Raw genomic sequence first — 14,693 nt, 5'->3', positions numbered from 1 at the left:
TGTGTGTTGATTAGTGTACACTTTAGCAGTGTTGCCAGTGATAGTATTATCTGACTGTTTATCTTTCATTTGCAGCTGAAACTGAATTGAAATCAATTTTAAATTTAATTTAGTTTAAAGTTTAAAGTTTTAAAAACATTTGTCAGCAGGAAGACGTCTATAGTAGTCTATACCGTCATGTAATCCTACTATTGTTATTCTAAAAAATAGCAATTACAGTAAAGTGCACTGATCCTGTAGAATATCTTACTGGAACAGTACAGCTAACTTGTGTACTGTACATTAAAAATACAATAATTTACTATATGCATGGATTACAGGTTCAGTATTGTAAATGTAATTACTAGATAATTACTGTAATTGTACAGGTAATGTATAATGTCTGTGTAAGTTATATACTCACTTGATAAAGAATTTATGTAAAAACATATTAAGCAATACATGTTACAAACATTGAAAACTATTTAAAAAAAAACAAGTTAGTCACACCTTATTATAAAGCTAATTATAATGCAACAATGCACAGGTACAGAAAACTATTAATTATCCTTTAATAATTAACTTAAAATTATAATGTAACAAAATCGTTACAGAAACACAGATAAACCACTGGTAAAATTGTTACATTGTTTAAATTAGGATGTAACAATGGAGATACAACTATTGTTTTAACCAAATTATTAATTAAAATTAAAGTAAAGTAACAGAGAAGATACAAAGCAACCATTTCAAACAATGATATGTTTAAAATTATGATATAATAATGTGGATGGTAAAAAAAATAATCACTGAAATAAACATTAGCATTGCATAGTTACATAGTTAGGATAATGATGTTATATATGGGACACAAAAGCAGTGAAAACTGTTTTTAAATTTTAATTATCTCATTAAAATTGTGATAGGATATTTATACAGCTATTTATAAACACAATTGATGTAACATGATGTAACAATGCAGGGCTGGAAAAAAAAACATGAATAAATCATTCGTAAAAGTCTGCGTAGGTAATTTTGTAGTGTAACAATGGGAATGACAGATGTATGAGTTAGGTTAGGGTTACAGTGAGTGTGTGTGTGTGTGTGTGTGTGTGTGTGTGTGTGTTCAATCAGTGCTAATTCTCTCCCTCTCTCTCTCTCTAAATAAATAAATAAATAAATGCATGAATGGAACGTGATTGCGGGCAGAGATTAGCACCCAACTGCAAAGAAAACAATAATATCTTGAAGGATGTGAGTCAGACTCTCAATTGAGCGTTGAATTGTGGATTCTCATCCATTACACGAGCACACTGTTAAACCATTAGTGCGCTCTGGCGTTCTGCAGGGTCTTGTGATGCTCTCCTCTATACTATTTTTACCCAGACTAAATAAATCTGAGATGTGATTCCATTAATCCACCACTTGGTGTCTGTTTACCACTGATAATGCAGAATCCTGGTGACTGAGGCTGAATGGCGGGTATGTGTGTAATGTATGTGTATTCCACACGTCAGAAAGCTTAATTGGATGGTATTTATTGTGCTGCTTTTGCCCCATATGTTAGCCGCGCAGCCGAGCGGGGTGATTTAATAGTACAACAAATACAGCACTGTTGCTTTATTATTCTTGGGAACTGGCCAAATGCTGAGCAACCATCACTGTCCCAGACTGAACTGCTCCATACAGCACCTCACAGCCATCCCTCTCAGTCTGTCTCGCTCTGCTGGATTAGTCTTCACATACACTCTGATCTGTGTATGATCTGGATCTAGATTACATGGAAAGATAGAAGGAAAAAAGGCTGTGTGTGTCTTTGTGTGTGTGTGTGTGTGTGTGTGTGTGTGTGTGTCTATGATTAATTCAATCTGGAGAATCCTTCAGCTAATCTGTTTGCCTTAATCTATCGCCACTGTATTATCTCGTAATTTATGGCGCCCTTTCTGCATGAACATGATGAAGGGGACGTGAGTGGAAGAGCCATGAGTGTGTGTGACCATCTTTCATATCAGCACTGCTCTGTCATTAGCATGCTGAAATATGAAGAGTTACCTGCTGATCTCACAGTTGGCTTCCTTTAGTTCTGCTGGATCACACTCACACACACACACAAAGTCACTATCTTACACACACACACACACACAGTTGAAACAGCATATAATCATCTACCAACCAGCATCTACCAACTGTAAAATGGCCAGACAACAAAGGATGCATTGGAAAAGTTAGACCTGGAATTACAATTAGACAGAGTAGCAGAAACAGAATCAATATTATAATTAGAATCAGATATACAATATGTATTAAAGTATACTTATACTTCATTAGCAGAATTGCTTTTTAAATAAACTTTATTAATCAGTTTCAAAACACATTACATAATCGCATCATACATACACATCAAAAGCAAGAAAGCAGAGAATATATACAACAAAACATTTTATAAATTCATTTTTTAAAACATAGTATATAACAAGGTATTATAATATGACAATTTTAATATTGACCTGGGGTATTTTTGTGTATTTTTTTTTTAACCAAAATTCTCAGTCTTTTCAGTTCACATACAATTTGTTTAAAAACTAGTGTAGGAGTAATTGTATTTGTCTAATGATCATTGTGCATCTGGTTTTCCATATTTTGCTGTTTGCAATACAGAGAGTATACCAAAAAAGTTATTTCGTTTTGTGATCAAGTCTTTCGTCAAATAAAATAATATCTGATTGTTTAGTAGTTTGTAGTTTGAGTCCGATATCCTTTAGAAGTGTCCAGGTGTCTTGTGCGTGTTGGCAGTCGACGAGCAGGTGTTCGATGGTATTAGTAGAATTGCTAATCCCCATCCATTAACCCCAGAATGCTAACGCCGGGTGATTTTCACCCACACAACATTTCATGTGATTTTCATTGTGTTGCTGCTGTCTGAGTTGTATGGGATTCTGGCGAGCTTCAGGGCGATGATCATTAATGTCATTAATGTTATTGTTGATTTCCTCCTCCCATCTATGATTTTTCAAGAGGCATGCGTTCAGGTGATTTCCATCCGACGTTAGTGATGAAACATTAGAGAGTAACATATTTGATGGGTGTAATTTTCCTGATTTTAGTGTTTGTGTGTTTAAATCAGGCGCTCACATGTCCCAGGAATGGGGAAGCCCAAGTTCCCAGCAGCATTATTTTTTGTTTTTAAGGATGACCTGGTTTTTCAATAATTTTGGATTTTTATAGGGTCATTAATGGTACATTTATTTTTATTTTTGTGATGTTGTATGCTGTAAAATTAAAGAAGGGTTAACTAAGACATGTAGCAAACAATAGCGCTGTCACTAGCGCTGACAGATAAACATGCTCGGAGGAGAACACTAACTGCATGTTTTGTTATATCAGCATTGACTAACACTGTAACAGTTCAGTGAACCTCTCTGTAAATGAAAATACAATAATGTTCTGTCTGTGTGGATTACAGTATTGCACTCTTATGAACTGAACTGAAGTATCACTACTGTAAATAAATCATTAAATTAATCATTGAAAAACACAAAGTTGAAAACTAAGTGGAAATCATTTAACTTAACTTAACTTCCATAGTAACAAATATATCCGTTACTATACTAAATAATCCGACAATGGGGATGCAAAAATACATTTAAAAAGTCTTATCATTAGTTACATAGTTACAAATATAATGGAACAATTATATTTATAGTTATATGGTAATGTAATAACTGGGACACAAAAACATCAAAACAATTTAAATTAGTTATGAAATTACAGTTATGATGTACCCATAGGATGCACCAATTATACATTGTAACAATATGGTTATCATTTACTTTTATTACATATTTACAGTTATGATGAAACAAGAGAAATACAATGAATTGCATAGAAAATATACACTTTATTTGCATAGATAATAATTTAATTTAACAATATGAAAACAAAACAATTAAAACTATTAACATTAGATACATAGTTGAAGTTATGATGTAACAATGGGAATATAAAAAAAAACTTAATTGCAAGTTAGATACTTACTTAAACGTTTGATGTAACAAAGGGAATATAGTGGAGCAACACCAGCAGATGACATGTCTCCCCAAACCATCACTGATTGTAGAAACTTCACACTAGACCTCAAGCAGTTTGGACTGTGTGCCTCTCTACTCTTCCTCCAGACTCTGCTCCCTTGATTTCCAAATTAAATGTAAAATTTACTGATGATCAGTAAGTGATGGTTATACCAAGTCGGTGCAGTGTTTTGCCGGAAAATCTTACAGCACTTCATGCTTCCCTTGGCTGACAACTTTAATGGAGATGCAGATTTTATTTTCCAGCAGGATTTGGCACACTGCCCACACTGCCAAAAGTACTAATTGGTCTCATATAATATATAATAAAAGCTTAAAATAGTGTGGAACGCTCTGTGTGTAATACATGTATATAATATATGAGTTTCACATTTTTAACTGAATTACTGAAATAAAGTGACTTTTCCATGATATTCTATTTTTTTTTTTTCACCAAAACATGCTTAAATGCTGGGATGTAGTTCTGTGTATGTGCTGCCTCCGCTTCTCTGCCTCATGTGTGAAAGTCCCATACAGCAGATAAAGATGAAGATGGTATGAAATTGCTCAGTATGCTTCTTCCCTTCATTTGGGTGCTTGTGGCTATCTGAGTATTCAGGGTTTGATGGGAGAAAAGAGCGAGAGATACTGAGAGGGAATATGTCGGAGACTCCAGACGATGCCAGCGCTGTAAAAGGCAGCGTCTGTGTGCTCTGGGAAACGTTTATATTTGGGCAATCATATTGCAGAATCCAGATGGTAGTGATGTTATCTAAGCGGAGAGGGAGAGTGATCACTGTGCTCTGTTTACTGTGTTGCTCTTATGTTAGATGGTATGGGTATGCTGCAAGCCTTATTGCTCCAGCTCAATTTTCTGCTCAGAAATCTTTTCCACTACATAAGAAGTAAAGATCTAGCAGGACAAACTACAAAGAGTAAAAAATATTTAATCTGAACAGCTTGTAACTGCATAGTAATAATAATAATTATTAGAAACAAAAAACTTCTTAAACTTAATTAAGAAAAAAGCTTAAGTGTCTGTTTAATGCAATGTATACACTTACATATTAACTCATGACTGATGAGTTCTGCTAGTGAGTTAATACTACTTTACTGAACAACCTACTACTTTGTGTTAATGATAATAAAATAACCCTGTTTTTCATGCATGTTGGCATGTTCTACTCCACCAGTTTTACACACTGCTTTTGGACAGCTTTATGCCTGCACTCCTGGTGCAAGAATTCCAGCAGTTCAGTTTGGTTTGATGGCTTGTGATCATCCATCTTCCTCTTGATTATATTCCAGAGGTTTTGAATTTGATAAAATCACAGAAACTCATCATTTTTGAACGGTCTCTTAATTATTCCAAAGCTGTATGTATTTATTTTAAATTAATATGCACATCTTATCCTCCCAGAGCAGTGTACAACTGACCATCACTACTATCATTGTTATTAGTATTACTATTATTGGTATCTGATAGCAGTGAATAACTTCTGTTAAGAACCATGATCTGAGATTTTCTGAGTTAACAATATACAGCTGAGAATAGTACATGCTTAAATTATAATTTAAACTTAATATTTGATCCTTTTATAATCAAAAACTTGTACATGTTTGAATGACTTGAGACTGTGTCACATTAAGGACAATCTCTCTCTCTCTCTCTCTCTTTCTTTCTCTTACCCACTCCTCTCCTCTGCTCTTATGAACACGTCTGGATATTAACTCCAAAGTACATGGAATTTCTTGACCTCTTGAATGGTGTGTGTATGTTTGGGAGAGAGAGAGAGAGAGAGAGAGAGAGAGAGAGAGAGAGAGAGAGAGAAGGAAGAGACAGAGCAACAAGTCCAAGAGTTAGTCTGCACTATGATTAAGCTCTGTGAGAGCACTTTAAGTACCCATCCCTCAGTTCCAGTCACTTGGGTTTATATGCGGACAACTTTTCAGAGAAGAAGCTCTGGCAGAAAGACGAGACACAAAGAGCAGCTTGTTATATTCCGTACGGCAGGATGAGACCCCACTTCTATTCTTCCTCTCATTAAGACGAGAGAGATGACCTTGGGGGGCATTTTGTCAAGTGACAGAGGGAGAATACAGAGGAGATATTGGTTTTGTGCCTATTTTAATACTTTCCTTCAGTCACAAGGTGAGGAGTATTGTGTGGGGGGGATGGCGAGGGGTCTCACTGAGCGGTTCAGAAAGCAGTTTATCATCACTTCCTTACAGTGTAAATTGCTCCAGGATCAATTTGAATAATTCAGAGTCTTTAAATGTTTCTGACCTTTTTTTCATCCGTGAGGTCTGGAAAAATCATCTTAGAATATTCCGGCTTTCTATCCTGGGGTGGAAAAGGCATTATTTGACATGGTTACAATTCCGTGCATACTTATAATTTTGACAGTTCTCTTTCTCTCTTTGGCTTTTGACACTAGCTGCTCTGCTCCCATTGAGGGGGGAGATTTAGGGATAATAATTTGATCTCTCCCCCCATTTCTCTGTGTGTGTGTCTCTCTCTCTCTTTGTCTCCCTCTGTCTCTCACTCTAGCTCCTAGGCTTGCTGTCTATTCTGTCTCATAAGCCAGTACATTATTAAAGCAGTATTGTAATTAAGGAACCTACTGAATCACATTTGTGTCAGGATGAAATTTCGAAGGCAGGAATACATCATGACATTTCCAAGATGCAGAAACCTACTTTCAACTAAATGGAAAGACAATTTTTTTTTACACTGAAATTAAAATATTACAACAAAAAGCAAAACGACGCTCGATTCACAGTAAATTTAGTGACTGGGCAGGCCAAGAATGTGGCCACAGGATGTCCTGCACCTATCACTGAGCCATCAGTATTTCCCATATCAGTACGAGTGATGATTGACTCCCCAGATCATCACACCAGCAGTGGGGACCATGCTGTTCCACTCTGTAGCAGTCCAGGTTTCTCATTTACAAAACTAAAACCACCACAAATGAAGGCCACATTAGCTGGGTGACAAAATGCCTGGAGGGCAGGCGATTCTTTAAAATGACCATCCTGCAAAGTCAGTCAACTGGGCAAATTGTCTGTCGAGCATTCAATGATCTCTCACCAAGAGGTACACTTATTAAAAGCAGCTTCTGAGAACTTATTTATAGGGCAGTGGGGCAAGCATTTTTTTTCAGAGCACATCTGTAATCATATACAGGTATATATCTGCCTGAGACATAACTGCATGCCACGTTTTACAGCAATCTTGGTGAATCGCCTTTTTACTTGCAGTGTTTTAAACAAACATTCTATTCAGATAGGTTTTTGTACCCTTCTGCCTTTTAATACTGCCCCAGCAGGCAGCATTTATTAGGTTTGCAGACACCACCCTAGTGTCTGCTCTCTGTGCTCTGTTCTTTACTTCAACACTCAACACTTACTTTGTGTCTGCTCCAGCATGGAGGCGCTACCAGGGAGTTATGAAAAGAAACGGCAAAGCTGCTGAATCGACGACTCCACACAAGAGCTCCGGCTCCTACCAATAACTCATATTACATATAAACTCATTTGTTTTGCGGATGAAAGCACATTAGTATCTTGTCTTGCAGAACTTTGTCTGTGATATAAAATAAATTCAGGCCTCCTCTCTAAAATCACTCACCTTGCTCCGTCGAGTGAGGCCGCGCTGAGCAATTCTTCCATTCCGAACTTTTCCTTTTATTCCGGCGCTACAGTCTGTGAGTTCCATTTACACTGCATGGATGGAGGCAAACATTAAAATGGAAAACTGCTCATTTATGAATCGGATTTGTTCTGCATATACGCTTCTATAGGATATGCGCTCGGAATGAGATGCTCTTTTCACACAGAGAGAATATGCCTGCCTTTTTTTCTCCACATCTCTCTCTCTTTCTTTTTCTTTCCCTCTCTTTCTCCTATGTGCTATTTTGCTGTGCATGGCGCTTGTTGGAATTAGGTTCGCATTTGTCTGGACATATTCTCACCAAGATCCCAGATTTCCCCATTTTGATCATGGGTTAACCTCCCCGCTGGGAGCCTTTTATCAAGTGGCTCAGAATTCCGAAGTGAATTACAGATTCTTCACGGACTCCGATTCAATTTGCACTGTGCTTTAATCAAACCTTTTGTAAAGGTCATCATTATCCCTGATTTTCACTTTGTCACACCCTACGCTAATTTCAGCAAGTCATTTTCATCTCAACCTCAATGTGTTTCATTATTTTCAATATTCGAGTCTACAGTGAGTTTATAAATGTCACAACGACCCGCACCATACCTGTCTCCACCCAAGTAGTCAAAAATAGCATTTTGTTCCTTTAGCTCTCCACGAAAATGCTTTATATGCAGGAAACCCAGGTCTGCGTTTGGGTTGTGGCCCATTGAGATTTGCCAGTGCATCATTTTGTTGGAGAAAATAGAAATTCACATTTAACACTGTACGCTTTTTAAAAAAATCAAAAGGCTCTTTGATTGATAACATACAAGAACAACATTTGGTCAAACCAAATTCATACCAAGAGACCTTCAAACTACCAGTTCAGATCAGCTTGATCCTCCATCCACCATTCAGTATCCATACTCTTCTCTGTCCTGAATCCTAAGTCATGCTGCTTGCCATCAGCAGCCAGAGTCTGAGAGTGCACAGGCTTCTGTTGGCTGATGTTTTAGAGCTGGGGTGTTGCACGTTCCTCTGAAAGTGCTGGCAGGAATTTGTTTATGTGATCAGGCAAGCAACATTACATTTTTATGGGATATGATATTAATTTCTCACCCATTACTTTTTTAAGATTTTTTTTTCTCACAATTAGTGATGTTTCAGCATACAATAAGACGATAACACACGTCAGTCTATGGTTCTAAGCAGCTAAACAAACAAACAAAAAAAAACTTTATTTGTGTCCTGCTGTGCATCATTTTCCATTCTAGACAGATTTATTAGATAGATAGATAATCTTTTTGATTTTTTTCTTTTACATTTACTCTAACGTTTGGTTACATATGATTTATCATTATATAGTGAAAAACAAGAGTAAACTTAAAGATATATTTGAGGTTTGTATCTGGCTTTATAGTAAAGTTTGGACACACCTCTTTTTTCTGTTTTATTTTCTTTTTAATCTTATATTTTAGATTATTCTAAGTAGCACATTTATCTTTGAGCACAGATCTGCACACGCTTGGTATTTTAATCTCAGTGTCTGCATGAGGGAGAGTCACCTGGAATAGTTTTCTCAGCATCTTAAAGGAGTTCCTGGAGGTGCTGAACAATAGTTGCTGCTTTCCCTTCATGCTGTGAAGCTCCAACTCATCCCAAATCACCATCTCAGTTAATCAGGATTAGATCAGGGGATTGTGGAGGACAAACACTTTTGTTTACTGTTTACTACATAATTCCATCTGTGTCCCTTAATTGTTTTGGTATCTTTAATATTAATGTATAATTTAAAAAATCAAAATTAAATAAAGAAATATATATATATATAAACATTGTATGAGAAGTTGTTTCCAAACTTGAGGTTGGTACTGCATTTGTTGTACTGTTTGATACTGCTTTATATGTTTTAAATTTCAATAATTTGTCTGTCCTGTAAAGAGGTACTGAAGTGGAACTAAAGGCCCCTTTTTCATAGAGCTTTAACAGTGATGTTTGTAAAATGCAGTAATCACAGAGAACGGTCCACAAGACTCTGATTTAAATGACTAAAGTCAGCAATTTAATCATGGTTCTGCTCAGATTCACAACAGTATGGAACCACCCTTTAAAAGTGTTCAATTAGTGCTTGAGCTGATAGAGTGTGTGAGACGTTTGATCAGAATGAAGGCTTCAGAGCACGGGGGCAGTGAAAAAGCTGAATTGAGGGCAGTCACCTACCCATGGGGAGATCTAAATATGACCACATGATGTGTCTGGCTGTTAACATGTACAGACGAAAGGCAATACTGAAACAGTACCGAGCTGAGATAGGTGACAGTGCCGAGCCAGCTATCACAGTGTGTAACGCTACCCGCCCTAAAAATATTATAGTGACGGCCTCCTCGTGGCATGATATCTCGAAGTGAGATAAACAGCTTTGATTGCACTCCTCGGTTTCCTCTGGCCAGAGCTGCGGGTCGTACAGCTCACAGTGTTGGGAGGTTATCAAGGGAAAAGGCAAAGCCTAGAAAAAATAACATTTGGGACTTTGGGTTTGGATCAACTTTCTTTGCTTGGGAATATATATCCTCAGAACCATATAATCACATTTCTGGAATACATATCGACTTCACAGAGGCATCGTTTTTTCCTTAGGTTTCCTCAAGCCATTTTTTGCACTATAATCAGTTGGCAGAAGCAGCTGGGCTGAGAGTTTTTCTCCTCACGTCTTCAGTCCAGTGCCACCACCACCACCACTACCACCACCAGCCTGGACCGAGGAGAACAGAGGCATATTATATGAACTGCTGGAAAAGATGAGCGCAGTTCCCTTTTCTCGCTCTGCACAGTGTAACTTTCCCATCATTTAAAGTCCCAGGAAACAAATTGTGCTCTTGAATGTCATCAATCAAAGCCAGCCAACGTGAAGAAATTTAACGCAATTCATTCTCTATATAAAGAGTCAGCTGGACTGAACACAGACAAAGAGCTCGAGAGAATGAAAGAGAAAAAAGGGCCTTAAAACTTTTATGTGCAAGTACAATAAAAAATATACACACGTGTAACTAATGTTCTGCCTCCACTATTCCACTGCCATTTATTCAGAAAGGAGAAAGCGTCTATATTCTCACCGGAGAGGCTGGAAAAAGAAAAACCCGGTGCCCCACGCTCCATTTACTTTTCCTCTCACTCAGAAATTATTTTGAATTTCCTTAATACAAAAAAACGACTCATTTAAGGAGGCAGAAAAAGCATCAATATTTGCAGAATTTTACCCCAGGCTTACATTAATCTTTGGCCTGAATAAAATGATTCGATTTTTAGTCATTTAATATTAATGGAGAGTTTTAAGAATAAACTCCATCAATGTATGTGGGATTAATTATAAAATATTTAATTTGAGTAATTCTCTCCTATTGGTAAATGCTCACTCCTGACAGCTTTTTGTCCCAAAGAACAATTAATAAGTAGAGACTATTTAAAAGCAGGCAAAAAAGAATGGTGATGTATGTCTAACCTCTTTATACAGTTAAGATACAAAACTAGTGTGTTCTTAGTTGTTTTATTCTACTACAGTATGTCAGCCCTCAACTGCCAAATATTGAAATCACTTTAACTGGTCAATTAACTCAGTGGAAACTGCTGTTCATTCTTTTATTTTATTTTCTCCATATAACATGTAGCATGTAGCAACACAACTAGAATGGGGTTGTTAATATAAAATAATACAATACTGGTTTTCTGTACATTCTATTTCTGTTTCTAAGTTTTTTTTATCATAGCCACTGATATATTATAGTAACTGGACCTCTGTTGGTATAAATCATGATTTAAATTGATCTTTAGTCTGCTGCATATCATCATATTACCTACACAAAAAATATTTTATTGCCTAACAAAAAGCTTAAATCTCCTAAACAGCAACTTTCAATGAACAGAGAAAAAAATCTTTTAAAGGAAGTACTACTATATTTAACATGAAATGTGACAAAACATAGACAGTCAGAAAAACTAAATTGATTGAATGTGTTTTGACATATTCTTAAATATTATTTATGCATACGCTTGTTCTACTAATATTAAACTACCTAATGTAACATCCAAAGAAATAATTTACCAAAAAAATAAACACCTTTTCATTTTGAAAAGACCTCCTCCACCAGCTGGTTTTCAGCTCATGCACACGTTCAGCATGAAGACCTGATTCAGGACTGCTGGAAAAAAACATACAAGAAAAAATCACATAAAGCTGCCTCAGAGAATACCAAAAGCACAAAAAGTATCACAGGAAACACACAGGACAAATACACAGGACAATGCAAATTATTCAAAATACAGGATTTTACACTTTTTAAAACCTTTTTGCAAAGTTTCCTACATATGACACTGTTGCATTAATGTCTTTACTGTTGTTGGAAAATGTGCAAAGTGCTTTAGAGTACAAACAAACAAGAGTTTTATCTATCTATCTAGCTAATGGCAATGGCAAATAAAAACATAAGCAAGTTCAAAGCACATTATCAGCTTTATTGATATCTGCATTTAATCAAACAAAAGCAGATAATACAAAATACAAAAAAAAATAAAAACAAACCATGAAAACACTTAAAAGCTAAAATATTTAGTTGACTATTCTGTTGTACTACTACCACTATTATATTATTGTTATATTATTTTTTTAAATATTTGTTTAATAATAACATTTAATAATACCTTTTATTTTAGCATGCATTATTATTTTAAGCAAATAAATGCTATTTTTGCACTTAAATCAAATTTAAATAAATACATCCAATCTGTTTAAGCAGTTAATCCCCATTGGCTATATAGTGTACACACATACTCATTTTTTTATTACTTTGCTATATCTTTATTTATATCTCTGTCTCTAACAAAGTGTAATAAAAGTGTAAAACGAGCAAACAGAAGATTTAACTGCATATGTCATATGTATGTCAAATTAACTATAATCAAGTATTCATGCATTCTAACTCTATTAAATATATGCTTCATTTATAGAGCACGTTTCGTTTTTATACATCATGGGTTCAGCTCAAAGTGTTGTATTTTGTTAAGTTCAGAATCATTTAAAAAGTATAAAAATGAATTATTGTATATCAAAACAATCGATACTAGATTATTAGATTACTATTCCACATCACATTAAGATGCAATACTTTGGTTTCATTTTAAGGTTGCATTACAATTATAATACAACAATAATGTATTTATAATAATAATAATAATAATAATAATAATAATAATAATAAGAAGAAGAAGAAGAAGAAGAAGAAGAAGAAGAAGAAGAAGAATACAACAATCATTTATTTATTATTCGTGTATTGTTATTATTCATATTCATATTATATATATACATATATATATATATATATATATATATATATATATATATATATATATATATATATATATATATATTTTTTTATTTTTTTATTTTATTTTTTTTAAAGCAATTTCCACTTTAACAACAGTAAATTCCTGCAGCTATCCTGTGTGTTTAAGCAGTTGGTTAAGCAGTAATGTCTGCAGCAGTGTAGTTAAGATAGTGGTCTGTGAGTGTCTGAGTGAGGATGAGCTGTGGAGAGGATCTGAAGGCGCCTGTCTCTTTAAGAGCGCGCGCTCTGGGGTGGCGCTTCCCTCCGCAAGGGCTTCTTGATATTAATAGTGTTGGTGTCTTGAAACTGACGTAATGCCTGGAGTCTGAGGTCCTGACAAGCGATAAGATATCTGATCAAAACAGAGCTGAGATCTCTCACACCTCAGCCCTTTTCTCCTCCTTTATTTATTCTTCACCTGTTTTCTTCTGTACAGCAGCAGCGGAGTATCAGCCGCTTTACAACTTACCAAACACTACAATCAGTGTTTCTGCTGCACTTATGCCCACTCTCTATCAGAAACAGCTCAACTATCACAACAACAACAACACAACAGCAGAGACGGGCTCAGGGGGCATGTGGCATCTGCCCGCGCGCACAGTCAGACGCAGTTTAATTAATCAACAGGTAAGGAGAAAGCGAGATGAATGAGGAGAGGAGGAGAGCGTGGCGTGGAGAGGAGCAGTGAGGAGGAGGAGGAGGAGGACGCACAGCAGGAGCAGGAGAAGGAGGAGGAGGAGGAGGAGGAGGAGGAGAAGCAGGACAGGACGAGATGATCTGTGTTTTTGCAGTAATTATGTTCTCTATTTGTGCTCGCGTATTGTTTAGCTAGCCTGGTTATGTAGCTGTAGCTAGCTGTGTAGTTAGCTGATCGCTTCAGCGCGTTATGTAATGCAGTTAACGCTGCTGCTGCTGCTGCTGGTGGTCGGGGGTGAGGGGGTTCTTCTGAGCGAGCTACTTTCTCGAGAAAAAAAAAAAAAAGAAAAAGACACTGGGGGCTCGGATTCCCCATGGCATTTACTCAGCTACCCAGATAGCAAAACTCCATTAAATCAACGCTGATTCGTTGATTTCCGACGTCAGAAGTTATTTATTCATACACATAAATTTTACCTTGATTCAACACTGATTAAACATTATTACACTTTACTTAAATTAATAATTCATATCCTCCTTGTTTTCTGTTCTTATAGCTTGTACTGTGTTCTAGCAGTATAGAAAAGAGACACCAAAATACTACTACTATTACTACTACTACTGCTACTACTACTACTAATAATAATAATAATAAAATAATAAAATAATAATTAATAATATCAATACGGATATCATATTGTGTTTAGCAATACTGTAACTTTTTTAAACCCCTATATTGAATTTTAATCACATGTAAAGATTGATATCAAAAGTATTTCATTTTATGTTGTATTTACGCCCCGCCCACTAAACCACATTTTCAACACTTACCAATGCCTATAAGAGAATGTTAAATAAAAGTTGTTTAAAAATTGTAAAAAATGCAAAAAAAAAAAGGTTATTCAGTGTTGAAAAATGCACTCTTTCACAATTTCAGCCCCATATACCCTAGCATTGTTATCTTGGTTGATGGAATAACCTGGTCTA

The sequence above is a fragment of the Astyanax mexicanus genome, chromosome 3 (genome assembly GCF_023375975.1).
Source record: "Astyanax mexicanus isolate ESR-SI-001 chromosome 3, AstMex3_surface, whole genome shotgun sequence".
Classification (NCBI taxonomy): Eukaryota; Metazoa; Chordata; class Actinopteri; order Characiformes; family Acestrorhamphidae; genus Astyanax; species Astyanax mexicanus.
The sequence above is the reverse complement of the archived record's forward strand: the minus strand, read 5'-3'. Positions refer to the sequence as shown.